At 34.6% G+C, this 17,685-nt stretch overlaps 1 long non-coding RNA gene across 1 annotated transcript in view; it reads left to right on the top strand.

Moving 5' to 3' along the window:
- LOC148110248 (uncharacterized) overlaps positions 1-17,685 on the top strand; it is a 262,411-nt gene that overhangs the window by 215,934 nt on the left and 28,792 nt on the right. The gene's annotated exons all lie outside the window — the stretch shown is intronic.

Here is a 17,685-nt window from a genome sequence, read left to right as displayed (position 1 = left end):
TTTGCAAGTATACCAATTATACAAATCTATCTAATAGTGACCTATGTTAGAGTTAGAAATGTTATCTTTGTAGTCAAGTCCTATAGTAGCAAAAAATTAGATCATTTGAACATCCACTGTTAAAATGAAGTGCTTTAATAAAATGTACTATTTGGGAGAACTTCAGGTGAACACAGTTGGATATGAAAAAAATGCAATCATATAATTTTAATTGATTGGAGTTCTAAAAGTCAGAGTTTGCAAAATGAGTCTTTTCTGCTTTTGAAGTCATTTTGTTTACATAGATATTTCTGTGACATTTATCAGCAAGTGATAACTGTATGCATTTTGATTATTCAATCTAACAAGCTTTTGGATATATAGAGTGAAGTGCAAAATTAATTTATGAGTATTCAGAAAATTCAGAATTGAGGCACATATGAACTTACCAAAATTATAGAGAAGAAATTGTCTAATTTGTAACTGAAGTAGCGTTCAGTCTTGGTGAGACTGAAGGGCATGCAATTGCAATTCAAGATAGGTTGATTGCCACTAAAAATAATTGCAAGTATATAATGAGAATAAACTTCCTTGATGAAATAAGCAGATGATATATAGTGTCTAACAAGACAATAGAACATATAATTGGATGATGTATTGTGTTTCTTGTAGATTAGGTGAATGTGCACATAAATGTTCTATCATACACATCAGAATTGGATTTCAGCTACAAATTCTTAAATGGATTAATACAGGATTAAAAATAAGAAGAGAGGGGCGCCTGGGTGGCACAGCGGTTAAGCGTCTGCCTTTGGCTCAGGGCATGATCCTGGCATTATGGGTTCGAGCCCCACATCAGGCTCCTCTGCTAAGAGCCTGCTTCTTCCTCTCCCACTCCCCCTGCTTGTGTTCCCTCTCTCGCTGGCTGTCTCTATCTCTGTCAAATAAATAAATAAAAAAAAATCTTAAAAAAAAAATAAGAAGAGAAGCATTAGCTCAAAACACTTCTAAAAAGGCATAGAGAAAAATACTGTTATTATTGGCAAGTCATTCCACAATGTGAAGAATTTAACAATGGAATCCAAATTGTTCTTGTATATTGCAGCAATAGAGTATGGGTTGAGAAACTATTAAGCACTTGGATATCACAAAGGAACTCCATTTTAGAGCAAGTGACTAGGAAAGAAATTGGAAAGGTTACTATATATAATCTTTTGCCGTGTGTGTGTGTGTGTGTGTGTATACATATATGTGTGTGAAAGTATGTTGGACAGAATAAGTACATAAATAAAAGTACTTTTTCATGCTTAAAAATATTGTACCCATTACAAAATACTAGATTATTAAGAGATTTAGCTACAAAGTTGGCAACCATACAGGTACCTAGAGACTTGAGTTTTACTTTTTTGCACTTTTTAAAGAATAAGATATCACTGACAACATTCTCCTAAGCTACTCATAAGGAAATCTTAAAGATCTGAATTGATTATTCTAATGAAGACACCAAGGAGGGATTTCATTAAATCTTTACTATATTAAAAGTATTTCTATCAAGTTCTTGAAGATCAGCTTTTAAAGTGTACCAACTAAAAGAATGTAAGCTTAAATTAAAATCCAAAAAGTTGCCATTAATTACTTTAAAATGCTCAGTTAAAAAAAGATCTGTTAACTGTGAGGTTGTAGAGATTCCTTCTCCAGATGTCATTCAGAAAACTAGAAATGATTATATATTCTGTATAGTAGAAGATCAAACATTTGTCCTTATATTTCTAAAATTTAGTTCTGGTTAAGGCATATAGAAATAATTTTGTGTAAATATCAAATAATAAAATATCTTTCATTACAGTTTTATTACATTTTTTCAAGATACCATTTAGAACTTTCAATGCACATTGAAACATGTCTGCACAGAGCACTCCAGAGAGCACAGGACCGCACCTTTAGTTTTAGGGGCATCACTGGCACTGAGATTAGCAGTCTTATGGCGAGTACTGAGAAAAGTAGGCTGATAGGCAGCGGTGAATGATAGGCTTCCCTGAAAGTGATAAACAAGAAAGGAAAAAAGTCATGGATGTCACAGATGAGCACAGAAAATTGTTTTGTGAGCTCATAGGAAGTAGCATTTTTATAATTTTCTGCATTAGAATTGTTTGTGGTGGGGTGGGGGAGGATGTTAAATAAAGATTATAAGTCTCATTCCCAGAAATTCTGAGTCTTCAAACTTGTCCTGTAATAAAATACTATCAAGGTACATATAATAGGAGATTAAATAATTGACCCTATTTGCTCCTACTGTATTTGCACCATTTTTACGGGCTTTTCATAGGCTTGGCTCATAGACATTGGGCTTAGTCATTTGACCTGTTTTGGTCAATGTCATATGGTGCTTCTAGGTCTTAAGAAGCCTCATGTGTTTCTGGTTGTCCCCTTGCACTGTCATCAACATGAGAAGATTAACTCATGAAAAAATAAATTTTATAGAAAGTTGTTTTACTGCAAGTGGCAAATATTACTAGATCTCTTTTAACAGTTATTTTGAGAACCTTACATTCATCCCCAATGTGGAGAGAAAAATTTTATCTTTAATCTGCCCAGTATTTTCTGGAATAAGTTGATTCTTATAACCATCCCTTGGGTAATTGCTGCCCCATCAGAATGAACCCCAAAATATACACATGTGCAGCAATGCCAACCTAGCTAATGCACAGACGTGGAACAATAAAAACTCCTCAGCTGCTGCAACCTGAAGCTCAATCCCCCAGCCAAGCCTGTTCTAGAGCAACAGAACTCTTCCAACAGACCCATGGGCTCATGAGAATAAATGATTATTATTTTAAGATGCTAAGTTTTAGGGTGGTTGATAATACATTTTTGTTGTGGTAATAGTTGATTGATATTTTTGTGATAGCATATGTTTTCATAACATTTCTAATAAGACAATGCAAGTAACAGTGACAACAAAAAACAAATCTCAAAGGCTTCTAAGAGAAAAAACACTTTCTTTCCTACCCTCAATCAGGCATATTTGGATTAGCTGGGTAGCTTTGCTTCAGATTGCAAGTTGGTTCCAGGTCACTTCCACCTGTCTCTCAGTCTGGGAACAGGGCATGATCTTTTCCTGGCAGAGGGAAAAAGGGCAAGAGGGATGCCAAACATGAACGCAACCTAGCACATCTGTCATGTTTGCTCACTTTCTATATGTCAAGCAATTCATGTGGCCATTCCCAATGTTGGGGAGAGTAGAAGGAAGTATAGGAAGCGCTGTAAGACAGAAGGGGATAGGGAGGAAAGTAAACATTTGCAAAATAATCATCACATCATACGTTACTTGTATTAATCTCTGTGCTGAGGTTTCAGGATAAAGGCTGATAAAGAAAGGATATCAGAAGCCATGATCTTCAACTTCTTTTTCTCACATCCACAGTGGGTGGTCTTAAAAGTGTGTAGAGTTAATGTTCTTCAAGGAGGCCTTATTTTCAGAAAGGTGCATGCTTGCCAAGAATCAAGTTCTGAGTGTTTTAGCCTACTCAGGAATGTTTCTCCTTTCAGAATTCCATGGAAATCCTTCCAGACTCAGAGCAACATTATTTTCTGTAGTATTATAGACCTGATGTTAATTATCACCATTCTTTTTTTTTTTAATATTTCTCACCTCTGTATTACCTATTTTTAAATACTGAAATATTACAACCCCATCAGGATCCCAAACTTTGATTTTAGCATGGATACATTATTTTGGAGGTATAAATGTACATGCCTGTCTTTGTTGAATCACAAGTTCCCCGAAGGCAGAGAAAATATTTTGCTCATCTTTCACCCCCAATATCTGGCTCACTCACTGTCCTTCTGTAATTGAACATTGGTTGGGACCCACTTGTCTGAGAGAAGTACCTACTCCTGTCACAAAGACACTCCCCACTTAAAGTTCAAAGAAACTACATTAGCACACTGTTTTTGATAATAATTAGAGTAAAATCAATTCCAAACACCATACATAGTCTCTGGATATGATGAAAAATTATTTTTAAAATCATTAGATTATTTGATTGTATGATCACTTTTTTTTATAATCGCTAAACTAATTAATTCAAATGTTTGTATTATCAAACCTAACAATAGGATTCCCTCTTCCACATTACCTCCACCTTCATCTTTTTATGATGGAATTCATCTATAATCCCTCTGTCGTTGGACCTAATGAATATTTAGTGCTTGACTTTGCCTTATACATGAACTCATCTGATTTCTCCTTTAGTTTTTCTTCACCTACTCTCAAATTGCAACTATTGAAATTTCCTTTTTAGTTCTACTTCAGGGTTGTATTTTATTTCCAATGTCATATTCTATTGCTGATTGCTGTCACAGAGTGTCCTTTGCAAATACTTGATCTTCTTTTAAGGAAAGTCATGGTTCTACCCTTCACGCTAAATATTCTGAGGACTCAAAGGGCTCTTTTATATTATGTTTCTTGATAATCCATTAAAAATAATATAACCTTCTTAGAGGAAGATGGCAGGGGAGTAGGAGGACCCTAGGGTCATCTCATTCCATGGACACAACTTGATAACTATCAAATCATCTAAATACCCCAGAAATTAACCTGAGGACTGACAGAACAAACTTCACAACTAAAGGGAGAGAAGGGGTCACTTCAAAGAAGTTAGGAAGCACGGAGACAGGGTTTAGGGGAGAAGCAGATCGCAGATGCTGTGGAGGGTAGGGAGACATGGTCAAAGAGAAGGGCAAGAGAAAAAGGAGCACACAGGGAAACACACAAGGATAAGTTTTCCCAAAGCCATTGGCTTGGAAAATGAGAGGGGCTGAATTTCATGAGTTCTTGCAACCAATGGGGCTTAAGCCTGAAGTTTTAAAGTCAGTGGGGTTGGTTGGGATAGAGCCCTGAGGGCATAATGCTGATCCTGGAGAGAGGACAGGTAAATAACCTGGGGCTGTGTACCATGGAAAAGTGAACTGAAAAATTATTGGGGCACAATAGGGGGAGGTTACTCACTCTTCTCAGAGTATGTGTCCCCTATGCTTAGCTCACCCCTGACACTACATGCCTAACTTGCTTACACCAAGCCCCACAGCCCTGTGCTGTGGCAGGACTGCCCTTCTCAAGCTTGCCTTTGTCCCAGTACAGTGGGCTCTCCCCCAAAAGTCCAGGAAAACCTCTGCCCAAACCACAGTTCAGGTAGCCAAATAGAGTGTTCTGCAGAGCCTCAGTTCTGATGGAGTTGGTGTTAGGTCTCCTTTCACAAGCTAACCAGAATATACCTAATTAAAACTTACCACATTCAGGCCAAGAACCAAACACTTCCCACAGAAGGCAAGGAGAGCCTCTGTAGGTAACTAGCCTGAACGACAGAGCCACCAAAACACAACAGCTGAGCAAACACAGTACACACTGGAGACATTCCCTGAAGTGCCAGGCCCTGGGCACTATATGACTTCTTCTTTCTAGGGCCATTACTTTCTGGAGCAGGAGACATCACTGTCTTTTCTAACACAGAGAAGACAGAGACTTAGACAATGTTAAGATAGAGGAATTTATCCCAAAGGAAAACAAGATAAGGCCATGGCCAAAGATCTAAGCAAAACAGATGTAAGTAACGTGCTTGATAGAAAATTTAACACAACAATCATAAGGATACTCACTGGGCTTGAGAAAAGAACAGAAAACCTCAGCGGGACCCTTACCACAGAGATAAAAGTTAAAAAAAGAATGAGAGATGAAAAATACAATAACAGAGATTGGAAATAGGTTTGATGTAATGGACAGGAGGCTGGAAGAAACAAAGGAACAAATTACTGACCTAGAAGACAATGGAAAATAATGAAGCTGAACAAAAGAATAAAAGAATTATGTAACATGAGAATGGACTTAGTTTGACTTCATGAAACATAATAAAATTCATATTATAGAAGTCCCAGAAGAGGAGAGAAAAAAGAGGGGCAGAAAATTTATTTCATAAAATAATAGCAGAGAACTTCCCTAATCTGATAAAGGAAACAGACATCCAGATCAAGGAGGCACAGAGAATTCCCATCAAAATCAATAAAAGCAGGCCAACACTAAGACATACTGTAATTAAATCTGTAAAATATAGTGGTAAAGAAAAAGTCTTTAAACAGCAAAAGAAGTCATTAACTTACAAGGGAAAACCAATAAGGCTAGCTGGAGATTTCTCAACAGAAACTAGAGAAGTCAGAAGAGAGTGACATGATATAGTCAAAGTGCTGAATGGGAAAAATCTGTAGGTAAGAAACTCTTTGCAGCAAGGCTATGATCATTCAGAATAGAAGGAGAGATAGAATTTCCCAGATGAACAAAAACTAAAGGAGTTCGTGATCACTAAAGTAGCCCTGCAAGAAATACCAAAGGGGACTCTTTGAGTAGAAAGGAGAGACCAACATCTCTTCTCCAAAAGAAAGGACCAGAGAAAATCTCCAAAAACAATGACAAAACAATAAAATGGCAATAAATACATATCTATCGATAATCATTTTTGAATGTAAAAGAACACTATAAGAAAAAGACATAAGGTGTCAGAATGGATTAAAAAAACAAGACTCATCTCTATGCTGCCTACAAGAGACTAATTTTGGCCCTAAAGACACCTGCACATTGAAAGTGAGGAGGTGGAGAAACATTTATCACACAAATGGATGTCAAAAGAAAGCCTGAGTAGCAATACTTCTATCAGACAAAACTTTAAAACAAAGACTGTAACAAGAGACAAAGAATGGCACTATATAATCATAAAGAAGACAACCCAACAAGACCTAACAATTGTAAATATTTATGCACCCAACCTGGGGGCACCCGATTATACAAAAAATTAATAACAAACATGAAAGAACTAATTGATAATAACACAATAATAGTACAGGACTTTAACACCCCACTTATATCAATGGACAGAACACCTAAACAGAAAATAAACGAGGAAACAATGGCTTTGAATGACACACTGGAACAAATGGATTTAACAGATATATTCAAAACATTCCATTCTAAAACAACAAAATACACATTCTTTTCATGTACACAAGGAACACTCTCCAGAATAGATGACATAATAGGTCACAAAACAGGCCTCAACAAATATAAAAAGCTTGCAATCATACCATGTACCATTTTTGACCACAATGCTATGGAACTAGAAGTCAACCACAAGAAAAAAAAAATTAGAAAGACAACAAATATATGGAGGTTAAATAACGTACTACTAAACAATGAATGTGTTAACCAGGAAATCAAAGAAGAAATTAAAAAAAATATATGGAAATAAGTGAAAATGAAAACACGATGGTCCAAAATCTTTGGGATACAGCATAAACAGTTCTAAGAGGGAAGTATATAGCAATACAACCTACCTCAAGAAGCAAGAAAAATCTCAAATAAACCACCTAATTTTACACCTAAAGGAACTAGGGAAAAAAAAAAACAATGAATGAAGCCTATAGCCAAAAGAAGAGAGGAAATAATAAAGATTAGAGCAGAAATAACTGATACGGAGACTAAAAACAAACAAACAGAAACAAAACCAACAAAAAACCCCAACAGAATAGATCAATGAAACCAGGAGCTGTTTCTTTGAGATAATTAATAAAATTGATAAACCTTTAGCCAGACTTATGAAAAGGAAAGACAAAGGACCCAAATAAATAAAATCACAAATGAGAGAAGAGAATCAATGACCAACACCACAGAAATACAAACAATTATAAGAGAATATTAAGAAAAATTATATGCCAACAAACTGGGCAATCTGGAAGAAATGGATAAATCTCTAGAAACATATAAATGCCAAAACTGAAACAGGAGGAAACAGAAAAATTGAATAGACCAATAACCAGCAAAGAAATCAAACCAGTTATCTAAAATCAACAAACAAAGAAAAGTCCAGAGCCAGACAGCTTCCCAGCAGAATTCTACCAACTGTTTAAAGAAGAGTTATTACCTGTTCTCCTCAAATTATTCCAAAAAATAGAAAAGGAAGAAATACTTCTACATTCATTCTATGAGGGAAGCATTACTGTGATACCGAAACCAGATCAAGACCCCACTAAACAAGAGAACCAGAGGCCAATCTCCCTGATGAGCATGGGTGCAAAAATTCTCAATAAAATACTAGCAAATGAATCAACAATACATTAAAAAAAAAATCATTCACATGATCAAGTGGGATTTATTCCTGGGTTGCAAGTGTGGTTCACTATCCGTAAGTCAATCAACATGATACACCACATTAATAAAAGAAAGGATAAGAACCATATGATCCTCTCAATAGATGCAGAAAAAGCATCTGACAAAGTACAGCATCCATTCTTGATAAAAACTCTCAACAAAGTAGGGATAGAGGAGCATCCCTCAACATCATAAAGGCCATAAATGAAAGATCCACAGCTAATATCATCCTCAATGGGGAAAAACCGAGAAGAAACAAGACAGAGATGTCCACTCTCACCACTGTTTTTAGCATAGTAGGGGAAGTTTTAGCCACAGCAATCAGACAACAAAAAGAAATAAAAGGCATTCAAATTGGTGAGGAAGAAGTCACTACTTGCAGATGATATGATACTGTATGTAGAAAACCTGGAAGACTCCACAAAAGAATTTGCTAGAACTGATAAATGAATTCACTGAAGTTGCAGGATACAAAATCAATATACAGAAATCTGTTGCATTTCTATACACCAGTAACAACATGGCAGAAAGATAAATTAAGGAATCAATCCCATTTACAATGGCACCAAAACCCATAAGATGCATAAGAATAAACCTAACCAAAGAGATGAAAGACCTGTACTCTGAAAACTATAAAACATTGATGAAAGAAACTGAAGAGACACAAAGAAATGGAAACACATTCCATGTTCATGGACTGGAAGAAAAAATATTGTTAAAATGTCTCTACTACCCAAAGCAATCTACATGTTTAATGCAATCTCTATCAAAAGCCAGCAGCATTTTCCATGGAGCTAGAACAAACAATCCTAAATTTTATATGGAACTACAAAAAACCCCAAAAGCCAAATCAACTGTGAAAAAGAAAAACAGAGCTGGAAGGCATCACAATTTTGGACTTCAAGTTATATTACAAAGCTGTTGTTATCAAGACAGTATGGTACTGGCACAAAAATAAATACACAGATCAGAATAGAATTCAAAACCCAGAAATGAACCCACGATTATAGGGTCAATGAATGTTTGACGAAGAAGGAAAGAATATCCATTGGGAAAAGGACAGTCTCTTCAACAAATAGTGTTGGGAAAACTGGACAGCAACATGCAAGAATGAAACTGAATCATTTTCTTAGACCATATATAAAGATAAATTCAAAATGGATGGAAGACCTAAATATGAGACCAGAAACCATAAAAATCCTTGAGAGCACAGGCAACAACCTCTTTGACCTTAAATGTAGCAATTTCTTTCTAGATACGTCTCCTGAGGCAAGGGAAATAAAAGCAAAAATAAACTATTGGGATTTTATCAAAATAAAAGGCTTCTACACACCAAAAGAAACAATCAACAGAACTAGAAGGCAACCTAGGGAATGGGAGAAGACATTTGCAATTAACATATCCAATAAAGTCTTAGTATCCAAAATATATAAAGAATTGAAAAACTCAACACCCCAAAAATGAATAATCCAACTAAAAAATGGGCAGAAGACATGAATAGACTTTTTCCCAAAGAAGACATCCAGATGGCCAAGAGGCTCATGAAAAGATGCTCAACATCACTGATCATTAGGAAAATACAAATCAAAACTACAGTAAGATATCACCTCACGCCTGTCAGAATGGCTAAAATCAACAACTCAAAAAACAAGTATTGGTAAGGTTGTAGAGAAAGTGGAACCCTCTTGCACTGCTGGTGGTAATGCAAACTGGTGCAGCCACTCTGGAAAACAGTATGGAGATTCCTCAGAAAGTTAAAACTAGAACTACCCTATGATCCAGCGATTGAACTACTAGATATTTACCCAAAGGATACAAAAATACTGATTTGAAGGGGCACATGCACCCCGATGTTTATAGCAGCATTAGGTACAATAGCCAAATTATGGAAACAGTTCAAATGTCCATCGACTTACAAATTGATAAAGATGTGGTGTATACATGCAATGGAATATTACTCAGCCATAAAAAATGAAATCTTGCCATTTACAATGATGTGGATGAAACTAGAGAGTATTATTCTAAGCAAAATAAGTCAGTCTGAGAAAGATTTCACTCACTCATATGTGGAATTTAAGAAACAAAACCAACAAGCAAAGGGGAAAAAAGAGAAGGAGGCAAACCAAGAACCAGACTCTTAACTACAGAGAACAAACTGATGGTTACCAGAGAGGAAGTGGGCAGGGGGATGGGTGAAATAGGTGATGGGGATTTAGGAGTGCATTTGCTATAATGAGCATCTAGTGGTGTATGGAAGGGTTGACTCACTATATTGTACATGTGAAATTAATATTACACTGTATATTAACTAACTAGAATTTAAATAAAAACTTAAAAAAAATTAAAACATTCCAATTCTTTACTTCTTGGAATCCATCTTTGGTTATAATTGAATCTTTCTGACTTTCTGGCCTAGTTCAGAAGTTCCTAATTCTTCTCAATCATGATTTCACTGAATATTAAATATACCGTATTTGTCCTCTCTCTACTTCTTATGTCAGTTTACCTTTGGATTATTGTAATCATTTGCATTTTGTTGTCACCAAGATCTGACATCAATTGTAATAACACATTTTTTAACCATAACCATTCCTCCTGTTTTCTCTTGCTCCTTCATTTTTTTCAGTTTTAGTTTTATATATATCCTTAGGAGAATTGCTTTTAGAAATCTTTAAAAAATTAAAACAGGATTTACCTTCTAAAATTTTCTATTACTTCTCAGATGAAATATAGGCACTATTTTCTTCATTTCTCCATTAGGTTGTCGATTAACTAAATTACTGTTTAATTTCCCTTCAAAGTCTGGCTACCACTTCTACCATACTTCTGAACATAGACTCTTGTTGGTATAAAATAATCTCCTAAATATAAAACACAATGAATTTTAAGTCTCCCTCATCTCATCTCTTAGGAAAATCTGGCACTGCTACTGATGTCCTAGTTCTCTCATCTCCCTAAACATTCTCTCTGAGGTTTTCCCTTCATTTACCCTTTGAAAAATGTGAACCTTTCTCATAGGTTAGTCCATTGCCCTCTCCTCAAGTATTCTCTTTTCTCCTTCAGAAAACTCCTGCACTCCTAACAATGCGTACCTGCTTGACTTTTTCTCTTTGTTCTTAGTTGCACATCCCAAACATCCTATCAACTATTTCTTCAAAGGTATCATCTTGTGCCACCTCAGACTCTTTCCAGATTTACCACTAATTTATACCACTTAATTTCTCATTTCCATTTAAGAGCCCTGCTATTTCTCTACTCATTAAGGCTTCAAGTCTTGGTTACAATAGCTAATGTTTATTGAGCCCTTGCTGTGTTGGATATATAGGTATTCTTCTTACACAAAAGCTGTCATATTTTACTCTGTGGAGGAACTGCAGACTTTTCCTCATTCTGATGTCTCAGAGAATTTTCTATAGGAATATATTCAGTTAAAATACATATTCTGCTGTAAACATTTGTAAAAATGTTGTACTCTGTTCTATAATATATGTGCTCATCCTCCAGACTTCTAAACTGTTAGAGTGTTTCAGAGTTTAGCTCTTGAATTTCTTCTCTGCTACATCTATACCTGCTCCCTGAGTAATCTTGATAATGAACACTCAAATATTTATAATTCCAGCATCAGCCACATGCCTGAAATCTAGCCACTTACCTCACATTTCTACTCAACATTTTTACCTCAATAACTAGTAACTAACTCAAACTTAACATGTTCAAAACAAAATTCTTGGTGAATACATCCCTTAACTGTGCCAAATCCTGTTTTTCCAGGGTTCTTCATTTCAATAAATCAGTTTCACTCTTCCAGTTGTGCAGACCATTAAAAAAAAAAAAAGACAATGAAGAAGAAGACTCCTTTTACATCCCCAAACTAATTCTGTTAACTGTATTTCAAAATATATCTAGGGGCGCCTGGGTGGCTCAGTTGGTTAAGCATCTGCCTTTGGCTCAGGTTGTGCTCTCAGGGTCCTGGGACTGAGCCCCACATCTGGCTCGCTGCTGAGCAGGGAGTCTGCTGCTCCCTCTCCCTCTGTCCCTCCCCCTTGTGATTTCTCTCTAATAAATAAAATCTTAAAAAAGCAAAAACTGAACAAAACAAAACAAAATATATCTAGAGCTCTCCATTTCTTACCACATTCTCTGTTACCATTCAATGATTTATCTCTTATTTGGATTGTTCCAAGAGCCTCCTAACCAGGCCCTCCTTCACTCTTCCTCACCTACAACCTATTTTCCACTCATCAGTCAGAATGGCCCTAAAACTTTTTCCTTTGCCGAAATCACTGCAATGAAGGTCCTTAAAATGTCCTACAGGGTCCTCCTGTTACTGACTTCTAGCTCTCCCTCTTAGACCACATCTCCTATCATCATCTCTCATGTTCCTTTTGTCAAGATCAGGGTTTATATCTGTTCCAAATCATAGGATGGGGGTGATTTTGGCCTTCTCCCTCCCAGGCAGGAACATTTAGCATCATCTAGAGGTATGGTATATTTACAGGGGGCTGCTACTGGCATCTGGTAGGGAGAGGCCAAGACTGCTAAACACCCTACAATGCACAAGACAATTCCCTACAAGTTATCTGGCCCCAAATGTCAGTAGTACAGAGTTGAGAAACCCTCCGTTATGACAATGATTCCCTACAAATTCCGACATTAAAAATATATTAAGAATATGTTAAGAGTGCCACACACTCTGGCCTTTTCACTAAATGTTGGCTCTCTGGAACATTCTTTTCCTGATGCCTCTCTCAAAAACATTCTTTTTCTGATAGAGGTAAGATTTGTTTGTTTGTTTTATGCAGATCTCTGTCCAACACCACCTCAGAAAACCCTTCTGTTACTATCCTGTCTACCCTCCAAGTAGCTGTTATCATGAAACCTATTTTCTTTTCTTTATTATAATATTATATATTATTTGTATATTTGGATTTTGTCTGTTTCTGTCCACTAGAATGGACTCCATTACAGCAGGGTTTTTGTCAGTACTCATATCTTATTCCTAGAATCCAAAACAGTGTCTGAAACATGTAATAATGATATGATAAATGAACAGACGAATGAATGAATTGCTTTTCCAGATCCAACTCACCCTATCCTATTAATTTCCTTCTATTTATGGTATTTTAACTCCCCAAGTTTTAAGGCTTTTCTTTCTCTAATAGTGTTTACTACTTTCACCTGCTCTTTGGAATTAGAAAGTAATAGCATTTCTGTTTTCACATAAAATTCTAAAAGTTTGTGTTTGTAACTTTAACTACTTAGCAGAAAATGCGCACCACAAACCACTTATCCTATGCAGTTTAATAGTCCACTGCTTCATAAAGTCTATTAGTAAAATTTCTCTGAATTATCGAATTTAGTTTCTGCATTAGGTGCTATTTTCCTGGTTGACTAACCATAATTTTTATGGCAGCATATATTTTTTAAAATAGGACTATAACAGTTTTTTCTAAAAAAACCCACAAGCTGTGACAATCTTGACTATAAATATTAAATTCAAATAATCAAAAATATCCTCTTGATATTAAGGAAAAATGGTACAGACTCACATTTTAAAAAGTTAGTTAAAGTATATGGGCCATGAAAAAAACTTACTCTCCTTCAGACATATTTTGTTTTTATCCATAAGACTTAGGAATCTGGAGTTTCATATTAATTCATTAATGAATGGATGTTACAGTTAATACAATGGATAGAAATTAAATAGGCAGATTAGTTTTGAACTTGAAATGAAGAATAACTCTCTAATCCTGGAAATTATGAGTCCTATTAAGGAAAAAAGACAAGTTTTGAGTCCTAGGTATTCTTTTTTTTTTTTTTTTTTTAAGATTTTATTTATTTATTAGACAGAGATAGAGACAGCCAGCGAGAGAGGGAACACAAGCAGGGGGAGTGGGAGAGGAAGAAGCAGGCTCATAGCGGAGGAGCCTGACGTGGGGCTCGATCCCATAACGCCGGGATCACGCCCTGAGCCAAAGGCAGATGCTTAACCGCTGTGCCACCCAGGCGCCCCTGAGTCCTATGTATTCTTGATATGGACAAAATTTATTCTGAGTTGAGCTGAATAATAATGGCACAGACCTTTTTTCTTTCATATTCTGCTTACATTTGTGTGTGTGTATACGTATATGTATATACTTATTTATACAAATATGCTTTATTAATTTGTTGCTTGTATTTTCGTTTTTATTTTCTACAGTATATTTTGAAGAGCTGAACATTTCAATTTTGATAAAATCCAATTTTTCCATTTATTCTTTTATGATTTGTGTTTCAGTGTTTTATTAAGATATCTTTGCCTAACTCTCGGCCATAAGGATTTCTCTTATATTTTCTTATCATTTTAGGTTTTATATTTCAATCTATGATATATTTGAGGCTAATGTTTTTATTTTTTTAATTAATTATTTTTTAAAGATTTTATTTATTTATTTGACAGAGAGAGGCAGCGAGAGAGGGAACACAAGCAAGGGGAGTGTGAGAGGGAGAAGCAGGCTTCCCGCCAAGCAGGGAGCCCAGTGCGGGGCTTGATCCCAGGACCCTGGGATCATGACCTGAGCCGAAGGCAAATGCTTAACAGCTGAGCCACCCAGGCACCCCAAATTATTTATTTATTTAAGTAATCTCTACACCCAACGTGGGGCTTAAAATCACAACCTGGAGAGCCATAGTCACCTGTTCTCTGGACTCAGCCAGCCAGGCACCCCAAGATTATTGTTTTTAATAGTGTAATAAAAATATTGATATTCATGTCCCTTCCTTTACAGATATTCAGTTGAATATCTTGGAAATTTGGTTTTAAAAACCCCAATTGATCACATTTGTGTGTGCCTAATTCTGTATTCTTTAGAGCATTCATTTGATTCATTAATCTAACTTCACACTGCACCACACAGCCACAAACTTGGTAACTTTATCTTTAGAGTGAACCTCTAAATCAGTTAATGTAAGGCCTGTAACCATGTTTTTTATACAAATTTTAGAATTAGTCAAATTGTACAAAAATTTTCTGACTTTTTTTGGAAATTGATTTATATCTATGTACCAATTTAGAGTGAACTGCTGTGTTCATAATACTGTATTATACCTCACAAGCCATAATAAATCTCTAATTTGTTTAGGATTTCATAAATTTCTGTGATATTTTTCAGTTTCAAATGAACTAGTCTTACACATATTAAATATATTGCTAAGTATTTTAACTTTATGCAACTATAAATTATATCATTTTATTCTACTTTTAATAGTTTATTGTAAGTATATGGAAAAAAATTTCTTTACTAATGTTATATCCTGCAAACTTGCTAAATTATTAGTTATAATCACTTTTTGAATTTCTTAGACTGTTCTAAATACAAAATTATGTCATTTTCTTGCTTTCCAATCACTTTTTTTATACTAGCTTTTCTAGTATTAATGCACTGGGTAGGCTCTCCAGTCCAATGTTGAGTTAAAGATATTCTAGCCCTGTTTTTGATGCTAGAGAAAAATTATAGTAATTATAGTAATATAGTTAATATAGGATTACAATAGTTTGTAATGTTAAACTGCACAGCCCAGTAAAATTACTTGGTCAGGATGGATTATTAGACTTTTATACTGTTTAGTTTGATTTGCAAACATTTTGCTAAGATTTTCTGTTTCTTATAATATCTCTCTGTCACATCAAAGTAATGCTGGCTTCATAAATGATTTGCAAAGGTTCCTCCTCTTCTATTTTTCGGATTTTCTGTGGGATTTCTGTTATTTCATTAAAAGTTTGATGGAATTCTTCATTGAGTTTTAAAAGCCTGGGGTTCTCTTTTGGAGAAGGGTTTAACAGCAAACTTATTTGTATATTAGACAGAAATATGTTCATACCAGTCTCTTCTTGGTTTAATTTTAGTAATTTGAGTTATTCAAGGTATTTGTCCATTGTATCTAAAGTAGGCATAAAGCTGTTCAGTAAGGTAATTAGAGATTTATCAGTTTTATCGATCTTTCAAAACATCAGCTTTTGGTTCCCTTGGATTTTCTCTAATGCTTGTATTCCATTCCATTGATTTCTGCTTCTTTCTGTATTCTTTCTTTTATTTTAATTCTTTGGGATTTTCTTTTTATCTTTTAAAATTTCTTGAGATAAACAACTTACTTCACTAATTGGATATCTTTTTTCTTTAATTATGTAAGCATTTAAACTTAATAAATTTCCCTCTAACCACTGTATTAGCAGATTTTTATTTTTTTAATTTCTTTTTTTATATATTTTATTTATTTCAGGGGTGTATTAGCAGAATTTAATAAACTTTCATATGTTTTTACATCCATTCCATTCAAAATATTTTCTAAATTCTTCTATAAAATCTTCCTTGACCCTTGGGTTATTTGTGTATGTGTGTGTGTGTGTGTGTGTGTGTGTGTGTGTGTGTGTGTGGGTGTGGGTGATTTTCAAAAAGTTGAGGATATCACAAATATCTTTCAATTACTAATTTCTAGCAATTTAAATTACTTTTATGGAACATGATTTATATTAGCTATATCATTTGTTAAATTTGTTAGGGAATGTATTATGGTCAAGTATATGGGCTATCTTTGTGATTGTTTCATATACACTTAAGAACAATGTATCTTGTGTTGTTGAATCGAATTAATTATAAATACGTAAATATAAATTCAGTCTTTTTGTTTGATGGTTGTTCAAGTCTTCTACAGTCTTACTGAATTTTGTGTCCTGCCAATAATTGAGAAAGGAGCGTTAAAATATCTAACTCTAATAGTGGTTTTACCTATTTCTTTTGTCTTTTTATTAGTCTTCAGTTTGTCACTGTACTTATGTATTTTGAAGATCTGTTATTAGGGGCTTAATAAATCAGAATTCTTATAACTTTTTAATTTATTAACCATTTAATTATGATATATTCCTACTTATCTATAACATTTCTTGTCTTTAAATCTATTTTATGTGATATTAATATAGATATTTCAAATTTCTCAGAATTATTGTTTTCTGGTATATTATTTATTACTTCTTTTTTAAAAAATTTACTTTGAAAAAATTTAGGCTTAAAAAAGATTGCAAACATAATACAAAAGACCTAGTATATCCTCCAACCAGCCTCTTTTAATACTGCTATCTTACATAACCAAAGGACAGTTATCAAAACAAAAAATTAATATAACAGTTTTATTAATTAAGGACTTTATTTGGATTCTACCAGTTTTCCACTACTATATTTTTGTTTCAGATCCAATTTAGGATTCCACATTGCATTTAGTTGTAATGCCTCCTTAGTCTTCTCCAATATGAGAAAACTTAATTTTGACTAATCATGGCTTTTGTATTATTTAACAGTTCATGTGGGGTTTTTCTCACTCCTTTTGTCTGTTATTTGGTGAATTACATTGATAATTAAATGTTTCATGAGCCTTTCATTCCTGAAATAAAATAAACTACACTGGATCTCTTTATATGTTGCTGAATTCAAATTGCTATATTTTAAAGAATTTTTGTGTTGATATTCATGATAATATTA

The sequence above is a fragment of the Ursus americanus genome, chromosome 4 (assembly GCF_024610735.1).
Source record: "Ursus americanus isolate L20-20 chromosome 4, mUrsAme1.1.p, whole genome shotgun sequence".
Lineage (NCBI taxonomy): Eukaryota > Metazoa > Chordata > Mammalia > Carnivora > Ursidae > Ursus > Ursus americanus.
This window is presented reverse-complemented; position numbering and strand designations above follow the sequence as displayed.